The sequence below is a fragment of the Echeneis naucrates genome, chromosome 2, assembly GCF_900963305.1.
Source record: "Echeneis naucrates chromosome 2, fEcheNa1.1, whole genome shotgun sequence".
In the NCBI taxonomy this organism is placed as follows: Eukaryota; Metazoa; Chordata; class Actinopteri; order Carangiformes; family Echeneidae; genus Echeneis; species Echeneis naucrates.
In genome coordinates this window covers 6,273,314-6,295,117 of record NC_042512.1, presented here as the reverse complement: position 1 = coordinate 6,295,117, position 21,804 = coordinate 6,273,314, and the positions used below count along the sequence as shown (strand labels likewise).

General features: G+C 42.1%; 1 protein-coding gene and 12 non-coding genes across 13 annotated transcripts in view; 6 read left to right on the top strand and 7 right to left on the bottom strand.

The window, feature by feature from the left end:
* The window catches only part of LOC115051719 (NACHT, LRR and PYD domains-containing protein 3-like), a 318,526-nt gene that overhangs the window by 152,771 nt on the left and 143,951 nt on the right, over positions 1-21,804 (top strand). The window lies entirely within an intron of this gene.
* On the bottom strand, positions 665-736 carry trnaq-cug (transfer RNA glutamine (anticodon CUG)). The gene has a single exon. It is a non-coding gene; the product is annotated as a tRNA-Gln (tRNA).
* Positions 1,905-1,977, bottom strand: trnaf-gaa (transfer RNA phenylalanine (anticodon GAA)). Its single transcript has one exon. It is a non-coding gene; the product is annotated as a tRNA-Phe (tRNA).
* trnap-agg (transfer RNA proline (anticodon AGG)) lies at positions 2,311-2,382 on the bottom strand. The gene has a single exon. It is a non-coding gene; the product is annotated as a tRNA-Pro (tRNA).
* On the top strand, positions 2,454-2,526 carry trnar-ucg (transfer RNA arginine (anticodon UCG)). The gene has a single exon. It is a non-coding gene; the product is annotated as a tRNA-Arg (tRNA).
* trnaq-cug (transfer RNA glutamine (anticodon CUG)) lies at positions 3,387-3,458 on the top strand. The gene has a single exon. It is a non-coding gene; the product is annotated as a tRNA-Gln (tRNA).
* Positions 4,136-4,246, bottom strand: trnal-caa (transfer RNA leucine (anticodon CAA)). The gene is made up of 2 exons: positions 4,209-4,246; positions 4,136-4,181 (listed from the first exon to the last, which is right to left on the bottom strand). It is a non-coding gene; the product is annotated as a tRNA-Leu (tRNA).
* On the top strand, positions 4,556-4,627 carry trnaa-ugc (transfer RNA alanine (anticodon UGC)). Its single transcript has one exon. It is a non-coding gene; the product is annotated as a tRNA-Ala (tRNA).
* Positions 4,903-4,996, top strand: trnai-uau (transfer RNA isoleucine (anticodon UAU)). Its single transcript has 2 exons — positions 4,903-4,940; positions 4,961-4,996. It is a non-coding gene; the product is annotated as a tRNA-Ile (tRNA).
* On the top strand, positions 10,933-11,004 carry trnap-cgg (transfer RNA proline (anticodon CGG)). The gene has a single exon. It is a non-coding gene; the product is annotated as a tRNA-Pro (tRNA).
* On the bottom strand, positions 12,171-12,252 carry trnas-aga (transfer RNA serine (anticodon AGA)). Its single transcript has one exon. It is a non-coding gene; the product is annotated as a tRNA-Ser (tRNA).
* On the bottom strand, positions 12,795-12,905 carry trnal-uaa (transfer RNA leucine (anticodon UAA)). The gene is made up of 2 exons: positions 12,868-12,905; positions 12,795-12,840 (listed from the first exon to the last, which is right to left on the bottom strand). It is a non-coding gene; the product is annotated as a tRNA-Leu (tRNA).
* Positions 15,267-15,348, bottom strand: trnas-cga (transfer RNA serine (anticodon CGA)). The gene has a single exon. It is a non-coding gene; the product is annotated as a tRNA-Ser (tRNA).

Genomic DNA, 21,804 nt, shown 5'->3' with positions numbered 1-21,804 from the left:
ACTGAACAGAACATCCTGCATTCAAACCCCAGCAGTGCTTCACTCTCAGTGGAGTTCCTGCTCATCACTGAAACAAGCTGATGGAATCATCACTTCCTGTATTACAGTTGTTACCTGCAGTATCTGTACGAGGTAAATGGTAATGTCATTGTTCTTCTTGTGTTTGGCAGAAGGTAATTCAGTGATTGACTGCTTTTCAGAGGAGAGAAACTGGGAAGAGTCACGATGTTCAGGCACTTCCATGGCAACATGTTCTGAAGGGCTCGTCCGGTATTTGAACCCCGGGGGGGACAACTTTTAGTCTCCATCTGATGTTCTTTTCATTTAGACTCCATACAGGCTGTTAATGATTACTTTTTTGTGTGTGTTTTGTTCTGAATGTTTGTTCAGCATCAGTGCTGCCAGTTTCTCTGCAGTTTGTCTCTGAAACCACGTCTGTGTCGGTGAACACTTGTATGTTTCAGGAGGGGGAGGGGGATTTGGCCATGCGGAATTTGTTTGGGCAGGTCACAAGTTTTTCACAGATTTGAGTTTAAATGGAGGAGAGTTGAGTTTAAGCAAGTTTTGCAATTTAAAAATGAAGAAGCCTAAACTATGTTCTAATATGTCTCTGACTTCACCTTAAACTTTACTGTCGGATAAACGTGCTATGCAACACGACAATGGGCTCGTCCGGGATTTGAACCCAGGACCTCTCGCAGCAGAAGCGAGAATCACACCCCTAGACCAACGAGCCATTTACAGCAAGACATTTATAGAGACATTTGTAGAGCGGAGGACTGTAGAGGCTTACAGCTGAAATCCTTAGGTTGCTGGTTCAACTCCGGCTCGAAGGAGGTCTTTCTTTTCATCGGCCTCATCCAGCAGAGTGATGAGTCTGCCTACAGACAGGAGGTGACCACTGCTGTATCACTGTTCATGTAGAGCAGCTGTGTTTTATATTGCAAGTAGCACCGAGTTTCTGACATTCAGGAATTGAAATCCCAGTCTTCCACAAGACAGGCAGAGATCTTATCCACAAAGGGGTTTAAACAAAGAACATCCCTGGTGATGATCAGAGAGCCTTTAGATTTCATCATCATATGATAGAAACATGTTGGTTTTTTTATGAATGTATTTTAATTAGTAAATGGCAGAGAGGTCTTCAGGAAACAGAGAGAGAGAGAGAGATGACCTGCAGGATCAACCCCTGGCTGGGACAGGGCTGTTTGTTCAATGAGTCAAGCTGAAATAATTAATATTATTAATGCAGCCATCAGAAGCCTGAGTAGCTCAGTCGGTAGAGCATCAGACTTTCTGAGGGTCCAGGGTTCAAGTCCCTGTTCAGGCGATGCAGCTTCTTCCCTTTAATGGTTCACATTATAGACTCCACAGCAGTGATAGGTGACACTGATCTATGAAATAATGAAACCATTAGTCTTTCATGTTCGAGGCCCATTTGTGCAGGAAAGATCTTGAGTCTGGCACCTCAGACCACTGAGCCATCCTGACACGTGTGTCAGAAAAGTTAATGCTCGCTTTAAGCACAGCTTCCAACTCTTTTTGAGGGAATTATACTGGAGATGACAAACCTGGAGGGGAAGCGTGTGTTTGGGGACATCTGGAGAGAATTGGACCTGGTAGACCTCCAAGAGTGTGAGTGTCCGGGCGCTCCGGCTTCTCCGGTGTGTGGCGGGCCCTTGCTGGCGGTCTGTTCCCCTGAGGTTAGTCTGTGTTGTGCAGGGTGCGTAATTTAGGCATTTTTGTCTCCCTGTGAACAAAAGTTACAGAAGGCAGCGAAAGATGACACCAAGAACAGGTGGACTGAACTGAGAAACATCAGAGTGAAACAGAGTTTGCTTTTGCATGTGAAAACACACAGAAAAAAAACCTGAGCTTGCACCTCACTCAGGTACCACCTCCGATGCCGAAACCCGGGATTGAACCAGGGACCTTTAGATCTTCAGTCTAACGCTCTCCCAACTGAGCTATTTCGGCTGGCTGAGCTCAGTAATGCAGGATGCAAAGATGGTGACAGATAGAACATCAGGTTATGTCAGCACCACAAAAGTAGTACAAAGAAGTACCAAGATGTACAGAGGATCTGAAAATATTGCAAAGTGGCTGACCATCATGACTCCTACCAAAGCTTGTCTCCTGTGAAAAGCAGTCAATCACCAATATCCCTTCTCCTCAGCACAGCATGAGCCACAAAGCTACCATTGCTCTTGCTTCAGTTGCCAAGATACTGCAACTAACAACCAGACAGCAAACCTCACACAGCTCCATAGTGTAACAGTTGGCACCCTTATTGACTGAAAGGCAACAGATGAGCTCGTCCGGGATTTGAACCCAGGACCTCTCGCACCCTAAGCGAGAATCATACCCCTAGACCAACGAGCCATGTGGACTGTGGAGTTCATGACTGACTCATGAGCTGACTGACAGACAATGGGACATTAACATGGCCCAGTGACCACGTGGCCTAATGGACAAGGCATCTGACTTCGGATCAGAAGACTGAGGGTTCGAGTCCCTTCGTGGTTGGGCAGTTGTGTGAAGGTGAACGGACTAAACTGTGTCCATTTTACAGAAACAAGTGAGGTTCAGATCTCCTCCACAGAAGGTGGATCTGATCTCAGGTCATGGCCAACACTGACCTCTGCTGCTTGATGCTGCCTTCATCCTGATGAATGTTGAAGCAATGAAATATGACAAGAACTGACAACAGGACATTAAAATGGGCCACACTCAGACCCCACATGGCCCAAAGGACAAGGTGTTTGACTTTGGATCAGAAGACTGAGGTAAAGATTTATGTTCACAGAGATCACAGAGAGTCTCTTGAACGGCTCTTTAATATGAATGATGGGATGGTTGGAATTTGGACAAAAATGATGAGCAATGCCATTCCTTCTTCATCAATCACCACATGATATGGGGGGTGAGGGTTAAGAAAGTAATTTGAAAGTCACCTTAACTTGAGCACTGACTTGACTGTTGAATTCAGTAAGTGCTACTTGTTGGGGCAGTGCTGACTGACAAAGACAACCACATCTTCTTAGAATACAATACTGACCATTTCAATTAGAAACACTGAATAGAATCACTTTGTATCAGTGCTTCTCTTTGGGGTTGTCCTGGATGGAATTAAAAAAACAGTTTTCTCCAGATCAGCTGAATGAGTCATCAATATTTCCCAAACTGAAGCACCAACTTGTATTCTGAGAGCAGTAAGTGCTATTAGTTGGGGTAATGTTGGTGATTTCAAAAGCCAATCACAAGCAGATGAGGTTCCTTCAATTTTTGGGTCCTGCTGGATGTTTCTGCTGGATGTTCGTTTTAAGTTATGACTTAAACCACTTTTCTTCCACCTCTCCTGCTGTGAGGTGTTTTTGGGTGTTTTTGGTTCCATGGTGTAATGGTTAGCACTCTGGACTCTGAATCCAGCGATCCGAGTTCAAATCTCGGTGGAACCTGAATCTTACCAGTGAAACATTGAAATTCCCTTGACATATAGGCAGCCTATTTGTCCACTCTACACGTGTGAGGAAATTTTGAGCCTGTGTGCGATCTAATCAGGCAGTCAGTCTCTTCAGACAAACAACTGTGAGGAGCACAAGCATTGACCGACACAGACGTGGTTTCAGAGACAGACTGAAAGTGATAAATGACATTCATTCATTCATTCATGACATAACAGAAATCTTTCCCATTTGGGTTACTTGAAGTGATGGTGGCCACTCATGCAGCACTCCGTTTATAACAGTTTTACATTTAATTAAATACTTCAAGATTGACTCACTCGGCCACACTACCACAGCTTCACTGCAAAAATGACACACATATGACATTATGGGGTTCTGACTTTGTTTTGATGAACCTCATTATTTACACACAACACTTTCAGGACGATGGTGATTGACCCCGTGACATAAATAAGTTATCATGCACCCGCGGGGTGTACCAGGTAGGAGGTTCACTATCCAAAGTCTGTAGTATTTGAAGATGACATCATTACAGTAGTAGCAATGCCATGCTGAAGCTGCACTAGCTGAAGAGGGAAGGTCTTCAGTCTTCCACCGTATTCACACTAGAGATGATTTTGCACTATCATCTTTGGAAGAGTTTGGTTCACATATTTTACAAAAGACTTTGTCAGGAGTGGGATTTGAACCCACGTCTCCATTCAGAGACCAGAATGCCCTTTAGTGCAGGAAGGTGCTAACCTTGAGTCTGGCGCCTTAGACCACTCGGCCATCCTGACATATGGACCTAGCCTCAGGATGGCCTCAGTGTAGTCATCCTACCAAATTACTAACTGAACACAAACATATACGTGATGTCACCCAGCCCACCATGTTCTCTGAATGGACCTGAAGTGTTTGTCTCTGTGCTAGATGAAGACTGAGACTGAGACATGAGACTGCAACACTGTGCAGGGGAAGTCACAAAAGGTTTATGGAAATACTAAAAGCACCAAACTTTTCATTTTCACATTATTAGACTTCTGGATCGCTGTCCCCTCTTCTTCCTATAGTCTGGGAAAAAACTGCTAAAGCTCCTACATCATCCAGGGGATGTAGCTCAGTGGGAGAGCGCATGCTTTGCATGTATGAGGCCCTGGGTTCAATCCCCGGCATCTCCACAACTTCTCTTGTTTAAAACTTAGACAATTTTTACGATGAGAGCAGAGGAGGATCTTACGAGTATCTCAACAGCGCCGGGCTTTGTTTGGGTGAGCTGGCTCGACAGTCGAAAGCTCCAACCAGAGATAACGAGTATCACGACGTTATCAACTTGGTTTGTCGACCCAGGCTTTTTACAGGGACCTTTAGATTTTCAGTCCAACATTCTCCCAACTGAGCCATTTCGGGTGTTACTGTTTGTTTCACAGAACGTGTCAGGAGGGACAAGTCATAGGTTCCAGTGGCGCAATTGGTTAGCGCGCGGTACTTATAAGACAGTAACTTGCGGAGTGATGCCGAGGTTGTGAGTTCAAGCCTCACCTGGAGCAGCTGATTGAGCTTTTGGAAGATTGGTATCTTGTTGCAAAAAGTTGAAGCTCAAAACACAAACGCCAGAGTTCTGCCGACAGAAGCAACAACAAAGCTGGAACTAATTTTCACTGCTATGCAGATGAGCCCCACAACCTCTCACATGCTAAGCGAGCGCTCTACTATTTGAGCTAATTCCCCTGGGCTGGCATGCAAGCTAAGCTTTGGAAAAAAAGCAGTGAATAGTTCGAAGGAGGCAGACTGGGTACTCGGCACTAAAACAACATTTGAAATTTGCTTTACTTCCACTGCTAAGGAAAACTGCTGGGAGTTAAAACAAGCAAGGTTAATACTGAAGTATGTTTTCAAGACTGAAGATCTTCCCTCTTCAGCTAGTGCAGCTTCAGTATGGCATTTTTACGATTGCAATGATGTCATCTTCAAATACAACAAACTTTGGATAGTGAACAGCTAGCTGTTGCTAAAGTGCCATTAGCAGAGGATGGTTTCGATCCATCGACCTCTGGGTTATGGGCCCAGCACGCTTCCGCTGCACCACTCTGCTCATGGGACCCCCAAAGAGAAGTCATTAATGTCACATTAAGCTTCAATTCTGACCTAACTCTGGTGATTAGTGATTAGGGCAGTGTTGTTTCAACTGATCTGAAGAAATCTGTTAAAAATGGGAATCATTTTGTTGAAATTCTAACCAGGACAACCTCAAAGAGAAGCACTTTTGCACAAAGAATTCATCAGCGTTTCTGATTGAGGTGGTCTGAGTTAGATTCTAAGAGTCTAATGGGAAATGGGTAAAGGAAGGAAAACTTCTGAAATCACCAATATTACCCCAACTAATAGCACTTACTGCTCTCAGAACACAAGTCTGTGCTTCAGTTGGGGAAATGCTGATGACAAATTAATACATTACACAACTAATCCTGCTAACTAATTTTTCCTCAATATTCCAACCAGGACAACCCCAAAGAGAAGATGTTGTTGAATCATCAATGTCTCTGATTGAAATGATCAGAGTTAGATTTTGAAATGGCTCCCAAACCTCCCGTTGTGTTTTTCAGTCAGCACTGCTCCAACAAGTAGCACTTACTGAATTCAACAGTCAAGTCAGTGCTCAAGTTAAGGTAACATTTGTGACTTTTAGATTACTTTCTTAACTCCCACCACCCCAAAATTAACAGAACTTGCTGTACCCGTGATTGACTTTTGAAATCACCAACATTACCCCAACTAATAGCACTTACTGCTCTCAGAACACAAGTTGGTGCTTCAGTTTGGGAAATATTGATGACTCATTCAGCTGATCTGAAGAAAACTGTTTTTTTTTTTTAATTCCAACCAGGACAACCCCAAAGAGAAGCACTTATGCACAAAGACTTCATCAGTGTCTCTGATTGGAGTGATCCGGGTTAAATAGCTCACACATGATCTCCCCCAAAGAGTCTTGCAGCCACTTCCCTGTTGTGTCTGAATGAAACCACTCCCACCTGTCTACGTTGTTGAGACGGTTTCAATGGTTCATATCAGGAACAGACAACAATCCTCTTAAATTCATGAGGTCCTTTAGCATATGGTGAGACGGCAGCTAACTGTGGTGGTAAGACATTTATCAAAACTGGTTTTAATTCCATCCAGGACAACCCAAAGAGAAGCACTTGTACAAAAGGACGTCATCAGTCTTTCTAATTGAAATGATCAGTGATGCATTCTAAGATGTCTTTGTCAGTCAGCACTGCCCCAACAAGTAGCACTTACTGAATTCAACAGCCAAGTCAGTGCTCAAGTTAAGGTAACATTTGTGACTTTCAAATTACTTTCTTAACCCTCACCACCCCAAAATTGATAGAACCTCATCTGCTTGTGATTGGCTTTTGAGATCACCAACATAACCCCAACTAATAGCACTTACTGCTCTCAGAATACAAGTCTGTGCTTCAGTTCGGGAAATGTTCATGACAAATTCGCGAATTTAGCTGTTTTAAAGAAATCTATCAAAACTTTAATTCCATCCAAGACAACCCCAAAGAGAAGCACTTATGCACAAAGACTTCATCAATGCCTCTGATTGGAGTGATCCGAGTTAGATCTGAAGAAAACATGGCTCCAAGAATTAATGTCATCTTTGTGAATTATCCCTGAAAGGGGAAAAAGAGAGGAAAGAGAATAGAAGTCAGATTGAGCTCAAATTTTTACCTCACATGATCTCCTCCAAAGAGTCTTTGCAGCCACTTCCCAGTTGTGTTGCAGTTCCAATGGACTCCCTTTCAGGCTTTTACCTGAATTTATCTTATACCTGAATGAAACCACTCCCACAGCTGCCTGCCTACTTTGTTTGGGCGGTTTCAATGGTCTTGGTAATGGTTTGTAATGAAGAACATATTTAGTCCATCAGGAACAGACAACGATCCTCTTAAATTCATGAGGTCCGTTAGCATATGATGAGAGGACAGCTAACTCTGGTGATTAATGTTGCTGCAGCTGATCTGAACAAATCTTTTCAAAATGGCCATCTTTGTTGTTGTTTTTATTCCAACCAAAACTTTTTTCCACCAAATTGTTAAATAAACTCTCTGTCCTGGTTAATCCTTGGACGGAATGAAAAACATTTGAAATCACAAACTCTGCCCCAACAAATAGCACTTACTGCTCTGAAAACACAAGTCTGTTCTTCAGTTGCAGAAATGTTGATGACAAATTCATAGATTTAGCTGATCTCAAGAAATCATTAAAAACAGGTCAAATTTCCACCAGAGCAACCTCAAAGAATTAGAATGTTTTTATTGCCATCATACACAACGTATAACAAACTTTAAAGACAACTCTGTGGTACAAAATATAATTATAAAATAAGAAAGATAAAAGATGAAGTAAAAAATAAAATGTATGAATATATTTACAAAAGAAGCCAGTAAGAATATATGTAAAGTTGAGAATTAGCATGACTGTAGATAACTGTGGAAATAAATATAAAAGTAAAAAAATAAAAAGTAGCTATTACTGAATTTAACAGTTAAGGTAACATAAGGTAAGAAGAAAGAAAGGACACATTGACAGAACCACTGTGCTTCATACCAGGACACAGCAGCGTGAATCATGAATCATCATGAATCATGTTCGGGAAATGTTTATGACAAATTCATGACTTTGGCTGATTTTAAAAAATAAATATAAATAAATAAAACATTCTGTCCAAATTGCAAACAGGACAACCCCAAAGAGAAACACTCATGCAGAAAGGAATCAACAGTGTCTCTGACTGATGTGATCTGAGTTAGAAGACATTGATTCTTTACTTCTTTATTGTCTTTGTCAGTTAACGCTGCCCCAACAAGCAGCATTTACTGAATCCAAGTGAATCAAGTCAACAAACACGTTGGATAATTAATTGTGACTCTGAACTTTTTTCCAGTTTGTTGAATAAATGTGTTGTCCTCCTTCAGTAGGAAGTTTCTGTGGGCTTGGTAACAGTTTGAAGAACAGAATGATCAGACAACGATCCTCTTAAATTCATGAGGACCATTAGCATATGGTGAGAGGACTGTTAACTGCAGTGATTAGGGATTAGGGTTGTGTTGTTGTAGCTGATCTGTACAAATCTATTTAAAATAGCAAATCATCATTTTTTTTACTGAATTTCTGAGCAGGAAAACCCCAAAGAGAAGCATTTATGGAGAAAGTTAACAAGCAGCTGTGTTGTGTTATAAACACCAAACATGTCCAGAAAAGACAGACTGTTCTGTGTATTTCCCTGAAGAGTTGCCAGACTGTGTTCACACCTTGATTACTGCCATCACAGTTCACCTTTTGTGTCTTTCTTTTGTCATCCTTCACAAAATTTTATTTGATGGCACAGAGGCACAAATAGAAAAATGGTGAGGGGGGGCTGTGACTTGGTTCCCATCATTCATATTAAAGAGCCGTTCAAGAGACTCTCTGTGATCTCTGTGAACATAAATCTTTCCCTCGGTCTTCTGATCCAAAGTCAAACACCTTGTCCTTTGGGCCATGTGGGGTCTGAGTGTGGCCCATTTTAATGTCCTGTTGTCAGTTTAGTGTCTGTTCTTGTCATATTTCATTGCTTCAACATTCATCAGGATGAAGGCAGCATCAAGCAGCAGAGGTCAGTGTTGGCCATGACCTGATCAGATCCACCTTCTGTGGAGGAGATCTGAAAAACCTCACTTATTTCTGTAAAATGGACACAGTTTAGTCTGTTCACCTTCACACAACTGCCCAACCACGAAGGGACTCGAACCCTCAGTCTTCTGATCCGAATTCAGACGCCTTGTCCGTTAGGCCACGTGGTCACTGGGCCAGTCTAATGTCCCATTGTCAGTCAGTCAGCTCTGCCTGGATACAACAGTGGTCAGGGCTGTATGATGTATGTTTATACTGAAACACTGACAGCTCTCCTCCATCTCACTCTTTTACTTACTCTGGGTTCCAGCCCTCGTAGGCAGCGTGTCAGTCTCATAATCTGACCAACGATCCATGTTGGTCCATGACGTTAATGTGTGTTAAAATCAGAGAGAATTTACACTCATTCAACTCAAATCCAGGAACATCCCAAACATGACTATTAGTCCTGTCTGAGAGTTTCCTCCACTGACAGCAAACATACTGTATATCCATACTGATCACTGTGATCAGGTTTGAATCATCTCTGTGAGAATCCCACATGAAGCTGTCAGTCCTGCTGGATAGGAAGTAAGCTACAGGAAAGTAGATCCCTCGAACTGGTTCAAACCTGAACTTTCTACTGCTGGATGTGCTGTGATGCGTGTTAGCAGAAGCGTGGCACAATCAGCCAGTGTGCGGTTCTTTTATGACAGTAACCTGCAGAGTGATGCTGAGGTTGTGAGTTCAAGCCGCAGCTGGTTGAGCTGTTTGAAGAAAGGTGGTATCTTCTTACAGTGCAAAAATTCTTTCTTTTTTTGTGGAAGATGTCACAGTACTCACAGAATGAAACTCCTCCTTTGAAGCTGTTTTGAAGAATTTCCAAAATCACATGTGATTCAGATGTAAACACAAAGGCTGCCTCACTGTCACCATTCAGTGCAGCTGAGAAGATTATTGATCATTCATTGATTGATTATTAATGATCAGCTCAGAACCAAACAGTGTATCTGAAGCACAGGACAGAGTTCTGCTCTCCAACACTCTGATCCCTCAATTACCATCGAGTGCACACTGTTAATGAAGCTCAGGTAGACACAGGTAGATGAATAGTCCTACATTAAAACCGTGGATGGATTTCCCCAACAAGCCTTTTGACAGTAGCTGTAGAAGGTGCTGTGTTCAGGTGACAGTCTCCTCTGGAATTGAGGGTTCAAATACCACTCCTGACAGTTTGTGCTGTTACCCAGCTTCTTTGTCTGAGGGCCTTCTGGGAAAGATCTTTGTTGTGCTTTAAGTCACATCTGTCCTCATTCAGCTGATTCCTTCAATTAACTGTTAGTACAAACTGTTTGTAACATATCACATACATCTTCACTGAAATAATGACACCTGTGTCACCTGTGAGAAAGCTCAAAGCTGTGTCCAAAGGTTTGGAGGAGTGAATGGCAGAAAGATGTCTTTGAAGCCATTTGGACACACAACCAGTCAGCGTGCAGCATTCAACCTCACAATATTTCATGTGGTTGTGGTGTGGTTGAAAGAGGAGGCAGAATATTGGAAATGTAGGTCAAAACAAGGTCCACCTCTGATGCTGAAACCCGGGATCAAACCAGGGACCTTTAGATCTTCAGTCTAACATCAGTTTTAGATTTAATGAAACAATTCAATGTTGCACTCATTCATGCACTATGCAATGTTGAAAAGGCACATAAAATGGGAATTTGACTGTTTCATAATAAAGGAGTTAGGACTTAAAACATTAAAGCCTGTGTGCTCCCTGTGGTTCCCTCAGATCCAGGACCTTTAAGTCATTGCTACTAATGGCTCGTTGGTCTAGGGGTATGATTCTCGCTTCGGGTGTGAGAGGGCCCGGGTTCAAATCCCGGACGAGCCCTTAGTGTTATATTGCCAATATCTTCCCAAAGTTTGTCTCCTGTGAAAAGCGGTCACCACATTTCCATCTGCTCAACACAGCAACAACCACTTTGTCTTGTCCAGAAACTGCAAGCAAAAGCTGGAATACAGGAAGTGATGAGCAGGAACTCCACTGAGAGCAAAGCACTGCTGGGGTTTGAATGCAACATGTCCTGTTTACAAGACTTATTGATACTAATACATACTACGCCAGCAGCCTGCACATTGAGCTAATTCTGCTGTGCTAACATGCTAGCGTGCGCAGCTCACTTGGGAGAGCGTTAGACTGAAGATGTAAAGGCCCCTGGTTTTTGGCATCAGAGGAAAGAAAAGCAGCTTCTGTCAGAAGTGGTATATGAACCCACACCTCCTGGGGAGACTGCAACCTGAACGCAGCACAATGACTGCCTGATTAGATCGCATAGAAGCTGTAGAGTGGACAAAAAGGAATTTTAGTGTTTCACTGGTAAGATTCAGGTTCCACCGAGATTCTCGCTGGATTCAGAGTCCAGAGTGCTAACCATTACACCATTACACCATGGAACCCTGCAGGAATCGGCTCATTATCCAAACAAACAAATTTCGAGATCATTCAAGAAGGATTTGAAGAAGCCTAGTCAAGAGTTAGACTCATGTTTATATTCCTGCGTTCTCAAATGGACACAATGATATTTACCATTTCTTCATCTTCAGCCTGAGTATCAACTGCAGCTTCAGAAGAGGAAGTAGAAGGCAGAGGGCTGGACGCCAGTGTGGATGTGCTGGGGGCATGAAGGACCTCCAGCACTGTGGGACAAAATATTTTATTTGTTTCTTGAGATCAGCTAAATTCACAAATTTGCCATCAACATTTCCTGAACTGAAGCACAGACTTGTGATGTGAGATGTGGTTGGAATTGAAACTTTCTGCTGAGTCTTTCACCTCAGACCACTGAGCCATCCTGACACGTGTGTCCAGCTGCCAGTCTCTGGTGAGGAAACAGAAAAGTTAATGCTAGCTTTGATAGGACAGTGTCAGCTCAGAGTGCAAAGCTTGGCAGTGGTGGGATTCGACTCAGCTGTGTCATATTTTAAGGCTGTGCAGATTACAGAGATTCTCAAATATGCTTGGGAACATGTGAAACTTGGTCCGTGAAAACAACTAACCGTTGTTGGCAGGATTTGAACCTGCGCGGGGAAACCCCAATGGATTTCTAGTCCATCGCCTTAACCACTCGGCCACAACAACCACGCACAGCAAAGCTCCCAGCACAGCTTCCAACTCTTTTTCCCAGAGTCCATCGAGGGAATTATACTGGAGATGACAAACCGTGTGTTTGGGGACATCTGGAGAGAATTGGACCTGGTAGACCTCCAAACCTACCTGGGTCTGAAAAGGCTGACTGTGATGTTTCTCATTTCAGCCCAGCTGGTGTTGGTATCGTCTGTCACTGTAACTTTTGTTCACAGGGAGATGAAAAGTGCCTGACTTAGTGGATTGGTTTTCATTGACAAGAAACAAACTGGCAGTGGTGGGATTTCTTACCGGAGCTCAGGTAAGAACTCGACAATTGTCTTTTCTCTTTTTGCACATTAAACTGTTAAACTTACGTTCACAACATCTAACTCAGCCTGTACAGATGATTCAGTAACAGCCAAGTTATATTTAGTCCAACAACTGCTGTCCATTTCTACCACAGGGAGCCACAGGCTTTAGAGTTTTCAGTCCTAACCCTTGATTGGCAAGCAATCATATTCCCATTTTATGCAGATTTTTCATCCACAAAAAGTTGTCAGGAGTGGGGTTCGAACCCACACCTCTATTCAGAGACCAGAATTCCCCGCTTCACAGGAAGTAGCGTAACTTAAGTCTGGCGCCTTAGACCACTCGGCCATCCTGACGTGTCCAGCTGCCAGTCTCTGATGAGGAAACAGAAAAGTTAATGCTAGCTCATCCTTTCTTTATGGACTACAAAGATCTGACATCCAAAAATTCAAAAACACCCACAAATAATCATTCCTGTATTACAACTTTTACCTGAGTTGAGCAGATGGAAATTCACTAACATCACTAACATCATTGGCTGGATCTCATATCAATCAGATATTTCTTTATTTGGACCATGTGCTTTGACCATCAGGGGACAGTTTGTTCTGTAACATTGCTCACAATATTTAAACAAAAAGCCCCATATGTATTCCAAAGCAGCCCAATTTCCATCTTGCGAAACCCAATTTCATCAAAAGAAGCCCAATCTGGCAACAAATTAGAGCAGTTTAAACAGAATTATCACATAATTTGTCCCTCACCTGTCTCTGTGACACAATTATCAATGTGTTCAGCTGTTCACTGAAAGGATGGTGGTTTGAGCCCACCCAGGGACGTGCTTTGTCTTATCCACTGGAACTTTAGTCGACACATGGAAGATTTGATTTGGAGAAGGTGTATGACCGGGTTCACAGGGATGTTCTGGAGTATGGAGCCATCCCATCACTATATGACAATAAGCTTCCCTTTCCCCGAGACAACTACAGGGTGTAACAGATGTACAGCTGTGGTGAGGACGGGTTACAGGTCTGTAGCTGGAGGATTTTGGCACCATCGGCCTGATTTTGGGATCTCAGGAAGGAAAACAAACGTAAAACACAAAGTTAAATTGAAGACACACAGGTAAACTGCAATGGCCGGGAATCGAACCCGGGTCAAATGCTCACCACTATACCACCATTGTATGGAAATGGCCAAGATCACAGCCCTTTTGTATGACTCAGAGTTTATTGAACCTCCTACCTGGAACACCCTGCAGGTGCATGATAACATATTAATGTCATGGGGTCAGTAAAGAAAGGCATTTTCCCTGACTGGGAATTGAACTCAGGCTGCACAACCATTTTTATGGACTGAATTTCCATCAAAGGCTCACATGCTGAATTAGAACGCTGTCAGTGGAAAGAATAGTTTAGCTCTGACTTTTGATTGCACATCCGGTGCCAGTAGATGCATCTGTGAGGGTCCCGACTGAGACCTAAGGTGCATGATAAGTTTAATCAATGACCTGTATTCAAAGCCATTTTCTCTGTCACCCACATGTATACTCAGGTAAAGTATGATATAATTACTCACCCTGGCTTCAGTGAGAATGTGGTCAAACTTCATTGCAACAGCCATGCGCCCCCTCTTTGCAGGGAGGATTCTGGGGGTCAAGGGTGTATCTGTTGTCCATTGCAACACAGACAGATACAGACAAAAAAAATAAACAAACAAAATGATCCAGACAAACAGTTGGACAAACAAACATGTTTGTTAAAAATGTTCTAATATGTTCAGAAGGTCAGATCAGAAGGTTGTGCCTTCAAATCAGGTCAGGGTCAGATCACCTGTTCTCTGCACTGTTGGTAAACACTCACATGCTGTGTGTTACAACAGGAAGTGTTCTCTGATGATCCATTTCAGCCTGTCTTTGCATCGCAGTTCCAGGAAGACTGTTGGACACATTTGAAGATGATGAACTCACACCTCTGGGGCAATAGGTTGTTGTGTAGCCAAAAAAATTGATACCTTCTTGTTGTGAGGAAGCACAGCTTCAAACTCTTTTTCCCACCTTGGCGTTATTAGCACCACGCTCTAACCAACTGAGCTAACCGGCCTATATGAACTTCTTTTTGGGCTTTTTATAAAACTTCACAGAACAACCAGCTGTCTGTCAGTTTTGAAATTCAAATAATTGTCATAAATAAATCAAACTTCGTAAATCAAGTTTGATAAAGATTAATTGGCCATTAATTGTTATTTTTATTTGTATTTTTTTCCAAAATAAGCTTTTCCTCTGGAGCCACAGCAGGGGGCTGAAAGGGCCCATGTGGCCACAGGTTGCCGACCCCTGCCCTAATCTAAGTGATTTCCATGTATTCTTCATTGTGAGACAATGTCAGGGAGGGAATTAAAGTTATATAATGATACATTATATCGTCTATATCAATTTCCATGATCTGAAATTTTTTGTCAGGCTTCCTCTCTCGCCTTGTTTGCAGAAACACTGTTGCAGTGTTGCAGTTCTCCCCCGAAGGTGGAACTAAAAGTGTGTCGCTATCATCGACCTTGATAATGAAAACTGAGCACCAGTTAGTGCTCTGATGCTCTTAGATGAGTCAGAACAACATCACTCAGCTCTATTATATTTTAATGCCGTGCCAATTACAGACATTCTCTAACATGGTCTGTAGCTCTCTAAGTGGGAAACTTGCTCCTTGAAAACAACTAACCGTTGTTGACAGGATTTGAACCTGCGCGGGGAAACCCCAATGGATTTCGAGTCCATCGCCTTAACCACTCGGCCACAACAACTACATGAGCTGCCAGAAAAGTAGAAATACACAAAATAAAACACAAAAAAACTAAAAAAGCTGAGCAGAGTGCTGTGGACTTTTGAAGGTGCTGTGTTCAGGTGACAGTCTCCTCTGGAATTGAGGGTTCAAATACCACTCCTGACAGTCTGTGGTGTTACCCAGCTTCTTTGTCTGAGGGCCTTCTGGGAAAGATCTTTGTTGTGCTTTAAGTCACATCTGTCCTCATTCAGCTGATTCCTCAATTAACTGTTGTACAAACTGTGTTTGCACCTTGAAACTTCTGACATAGCTTTTTATCTCTCATTTCAGCATTAAGAAGCAATGTCTATGGCATTCAAACATTCTGTGTGTGAAACCACTGGTGGAGAAGGTGAATCAACCTGAGAGAAATGAGGAGAGACGGGGGGCTCAGTTGCAGAATCATTTTCTATAATTAAATTGTTTATTACAGATCGTAGTTCAATTACAGCATTCGTTAGAGCTTCAGGATGATTCAACTCATCTTTTGCGAAGTTTATTGCAAGAAAAGGGTCATCTGAAAAACTCCTGCAGTCGTCATTACCTTTTGTTCCATGTCACTGTGGACAGTGCATACAACCTGTGGTTGTACAAGCAGTTTGGTGATCTTCTGTAGGATGGCGACCTGTTTCTTCTGGATCGCTGGCTCCTCTTCTTCCTATAGTCTGGGAAAAAACTGCTAAAGCTACCACACCATGCAGGGGATGTAGCTCAGTGGGAGAGTGCATGCTTTGCATGTATGAGGCCTTGGGGTCAATCCCCGGCATCTCCAGAACTTATGTTTTCTAAAACTTAGACAATTTGACAATCTTACGAAGGAAGTTCAACAGAGCCGGGCTTTGTTTGGGTGAACTGGCTCGACAAAGTCGAAAGCTCCAACCAGAGATAACGAGTATCACGACAGTGGTTATCAACTTGGTTTGTCCACCCAGGCTTTCCTCAGCAGGCTCTGTGCATGTCCACATAAAAAAGGGCTGTTTACAGGGACCTTTAGATTTTCAGTCCAACATTCTCCCAACTGAGCCATTTCGGGTGGAAGAGTTTGTTTCACAGAACGTGTCAGGAGGGACACATCACAGGCTCCAGTGGCGCAATTGGTTAGCGCGCGGTGCTTATATGACAGTAACCTGCAGAGTGATGCCGAGGTTGTGAGCAGCTGATTGAGCTTTTGGAAGAAAGGTGGTATCTTGTTGAAAAAAAAAAGATTCTGTCATGCCACCATGACATCAAAGACTCCTCCCACTTTTTATCATGACCTCCACCATAGAGTACACACTGTTAATGAAGCTCAAAACACAAACGTAGTCATGCCAGATACCTTTGAGTTCTGCCGACAGAAGCAACAACAAAACTGGAACTAATTTTCACTGCTATGCAGATGAGCCCCACAACCTCTCACATGCTAAACGAACGCTCTACCATTTGAGCTAATTCCCCTGTACTGGCATGCAAGCTAAGCTTTGGAAAAAAAAAGTGATTAGATCGAAGGAGGCAGACTGGGTACTCAGCACTAAAACAACATTTGAAATCTGCTTTACTTCCACTGCAAGGGAAAACTGCTGGGAGTTAAAACAAGCAAAGTTAATACTGTACTGAAGTATGTTTTCAAGAATGAAGATCTTCCCTCTTCAGCTAGTGCAGCTTCAGTATGGCATTGTTACTTTTGTAATGATGTCATCTTCAAATACGACAAACTATGGATAGTGAACAGCTAGCTGTTGCTAAAAAGCCATTAGCAGAGGATGGTTTCGATCGACCTCTGGGTTATGGGCCCAGCACGCTTCCGCTGCGCCACTCTGCTCATAGGACAACCGCTAAGAGAATAACTTGTACAAAAGGAAGTCGTCTGTGTTTCATAATTGAAATTATCAGTATTGTATTGTAAGAAGATGTTGTTGTCTTTGTCAGTCAGCACTGCCTCAACAAGTAGCACTTACTGAATTCAACAGTCAAGTTAGTGCTCGGGTTAAGGTAACATTTGTGACTTTCAGACTACTTCCTAATCCCCCACCCCCATATCACTGATAATATCTGCTGTCCTGGTGATTGAAGAAAAGAAGAAATGACATTCCTCACATTTTTTGTCCAAATTCCAACCAGGACAACCCCAAAGACAAGCACTTATGCACAAAGACTTCATCAGTGTCTCTGATTGGAGTGATCTGAGTTAGATCTGAAGAAAACATGGCTCCAAGACTTACTGTTGTTTTTTTAAATTAACACTGAAAGGGGAGAGCAAAGAGCATCTCCTTTTCCTGTTCCATCAGTAACCATCAAAGGAGATGCTGATTCTGTGATGTCACAAAGGTTCTAACGACATCAAAGAGATCAAAGACTCCTCCCACTTTTTTGTCATGTACTCCACAGTAGAGTGCACTCTGTTAATGAAGCTCAAAAGGCAAACATGGTCCTGCCAGATACCTTTGAGTTCTGCAGACAGAAGCAACAACAAAACTGGAACTATTTGGACTGAACCTGGTTAGTCTGTGTTTCAGTTTGGGAATTCTACTGAAACTGGTTATAACTTTTGTCCAAATTCCATCCGGAGGGATCCAGAAGCACTTATGCACAAAAATTCATCAGTGTGTCTCATTGGAGAGTTCCGAGTTAGAGCTGAAGAAAACATGGCTCCAAGACTGAAAGACCAGAGACTGAAAGGGGAAAAAGCATAGAAAATAGAAACATCCATGCAGAAAATAATCATCAATGTCAATGTCACATTAAGCTTTAATTCTGACCTAACTCTGGTGATTAGTGATTAGGGTAGTGTTGTTTCAATTGATCAGGAGAAATCTGTTCAAAATGGGAATCTTGATCATTTTGTTGAAACTCTAACCAGGACAACCCCAAAGAGAAGCACTGATACAAAAGGCATCAGTGTTTCTAATTGAAATGATCAGTGATGCATTCTAAGAAGAAGTTGTTGTCATTGTCAGTCAGCACTGCCCCAACAAGTAGCACTTACTGAATTCAACAGCCAAGTCAGTGCTCAAGTTAAGGTAACATTTGTGACTTTCAAATTACTTTCTTAACCCCCACCACCCAAAAATTGATAGAACCTTATCTGCTTGTGATTGGCTTTTGAAATCACCAACATTACCCCAACTAATAGCACTTACTGCTCTCAGAATACAAGTCTGTGCTTCAGTTCGGGAAATGTTCATGACAAATTCACAAATTTAGCTGATTTAAAGAAATATATCAAAACTTTAATTCCATCCAGGACAACCCCAAAGAGAAGCACTTATGCACAAAGACTTCATCAATGCCTCTGATTGGAGTGATCTGAGTTAGATCTGAAGAAAACATGGCTCCAAGACTTATTGTTGTTTTTGTGAATTAACCCTGAAAGGGGAACAGAGAGCAAAGAGAATAGAAGTCAGATTGAGCTCAAATTTTTACCTCACATGATCTCCTCCAAAGAGCCTTTGCAGCCACTTCCCAGTTGTGTTGCAGTTCCAATGGACTCCCTTTCAGGCTTTTACCTGAATTTATCTTATACCTGAATGAAACCACTCCCACAGCTCCCTGTCTACTTAGTTTGGGCGGTTTCAATGGTCTTGGTAATGGTTTGTAATGAAGAACACATTTAGTCCATCAGGAACAGACAACGATCCTCTTAAATTCATGAGGACCGTTAGCATATGGTGAGAGGACAGCTAACTCTGGTGATTAATGTTGCTGCAGCTGATCTGAACAAATCTTTTCAAAATGGCCATCTTTGTTGTTGTTTTTATTCCAACCAAAACTTTTTTTTCACCAAATTGTTAAATAAACTCTCTGTCCTGGTTAATCCTTGGACGGAATGAAAAACATTTGAAATCACAAACTCTGCCCCAACAAATAGCACTTACTGCTCTGAAAACACAAGTCTGTTCTTCAGTTGCAGAAATGTTGATGACAAATTCATCGATTTAGCTGATCTCAAGAAATCATTAAAAACGGGTCAAATTTCCACCAGAGCAACCTCAAAGAATTAGAATTAGAATTTGAATGTTTTTATTGCCATCATACACAACATATAACAAACTTTAAAGACAACTCTGTGGTACAAAATATAATTATAAAATAAGAAAGATAAAAGATGAAGTAAAAAATAAAATGTATGAATATATTTACAAAAGAAGCCAGTAAGAATATAAATACAGTTGAGAATTAGCATGACTGTAGATAACGGTGGAAATAAATAAAAAAGTAAAAAAACAAAAAGTAGCTATTACTGAATTTAACAGTTAAGGTAACATAAGGTAAGAAGAAAGAAAGGACACATTGACAGAACCACTGTGCTTCATACCAGGACACAGCAGCGTGAATCATGAATCATCATGAATCATGTTCGGGAAATGTTTATGACAAATTCATGACTTTGGCTGATTTCAAAAAATAAATATAAATAAATAAAACATTTTGTCCAAATTGCAAACAGAACAACCCCAAAGAGAAACACTCATGCAGAAAGGAATCAATAGTGTCTCTGACTGATGTGATCTGAGTTAGAAGACATTGATTCTTTACTTCTTTATTGTCTTTGTCAGTTAACGCTGCCCCAACAAGCAGCATTTACTGAATCCAAGTGAATCAAGTCAACAAACACGTTGGATAATTAATTGTGACTCTGGACTTTTTTCCAGTTTGTTGAATAAATGTGTTGTCCTCCTTCAGCAGGAAGTTTGTGTGGTCTTGGTAACAGTTTGAAGAACAGAATGATCAGACAACGATCCTCTTAAATTCATGAGGACCGTTAGCATATGATGAGAGGACTGTTAACTGCAGTGATTAGAGATTAGGGTTGTGTTGTTGTAGCTGATCTGAAGAAATCTATTTAAAATAGCAAATCATCTTTTTTTTTTTTTACTGAATTTCTGAGCAGGACAACCCCAAAGAGAAGCATTTATGGAGAAAGTTAACAAGCAGCTGTGTTGTGTTAGAAACACCAAACATGTCCAGAAAAGACAGACTGTTCTGTGTATTTCCCTGAAGAGTTGCCAGACTGTGTTCACACCTTGATTACTGCCATCACAGTTCACCTTTTGTGTCTTTCTTTTGTCATCCCTCACAAAATTTTATTTGCTGGTACAGAGGCACGAATAGAAAAATGGCGAGGGGGCTGTGACTTGGTTCACCTTCTGTGGAGGAGATCTGAAAAACCTCACTTGTTTCTGTAAAATGGACACAGTTTAGTCCGTTCACCTACGGACATCTGCCCAACCACGAAGGTACTCGAACCCTCAGTCTTCTGATCCGAAGTCAGAAGCCTTGTCCATTAGGCCACGTGGTCACAGGGTCAGTCAGCTCTGCCTGGATACAACAGTGGTCAGGGCTGTATGATGTATGTTTATACTATATTTCCTCATCTCCCTCTTTTACTTTCTCTGGGTTCCAGGCCTCGTAGGCAGCGTTTCAGTCTCATAATCTGACCAACGATCCATGTTGGTCCATGATGTTAACGTGTGTTAAAATCAGACAGAATTTACACTCATTCAACTCAAATCCAGGAACATCCCAAACATGACTATTAGTCCTGTCTGAGAGTTTCCTCCACTGACAGCAAACATACTGTATATCCATACTGATCACTGTGATCAGGTTTGAATCATCTCTGTGAGAATCCCACATGAAGCTGTCAGTCCTGCTGGATAGGAAGTAAGCTACAGGAAAGTAGATCCCTCGAGCTGGTTCAAACCTGAACCTTCTACTGCTGGATGTGCTCCTGTGACGTGTGTTAGTAGAAGCGTGGCACAATCAGCCAGTGTGTGGTTCTTATATGACAGTAACCTGCAGAGTGATGCTGAGGTTGTGAGTTCAAGCCTCAGCTGGTTGAGCTGTTTGAAGAAAGGTGGTATCTTCTTACAGCGCAAAAATTCTTTCTTTTTTTGTGGATGATGTCACAGTACTCACAGAATCAAAGTCTTCCTTTGAAGCTGCTTTGAAGAATTTCCAAAATCACATGTGATTCAGATGTAAACACAAAGGCTGCCCCACTGTCACCATTCAGAGCAGCTGAGAGGCTTATTGGTCATTCATTGATTATTAATGATCAGCTCAGAACCAAACAGTGTATCTGAAGCACAGGAAAGAGTTCTGCTCTCCAACACTCTGATCCCTCAATTACCATCGAGTGCACACTGTTAATGAAGCTCAGGTAGACACAGGTAGATGAATAGTCCTACATTAAAACCGTGGATGGATTTCCCCAACAAGCCTTTTGATAGCAGCTGTAGAAGGTGCTGTGATCAGGTGACGGTCTCCTCTGGAATTGAGGGTTTAAATACCACTCCTGACAGTCTGTGCTGTTACCCAGCTTCTTTGTCTGAGGGCCTTCTGGGAAAGATCTTTGTTGTGCTTCAAGTCACATCTGTCCTCATTCAACTGATTCCTCAACTAACTGTTAGTACAAACTGTTTGTAAATGACATCTTTGTACATCTGACTGCCAG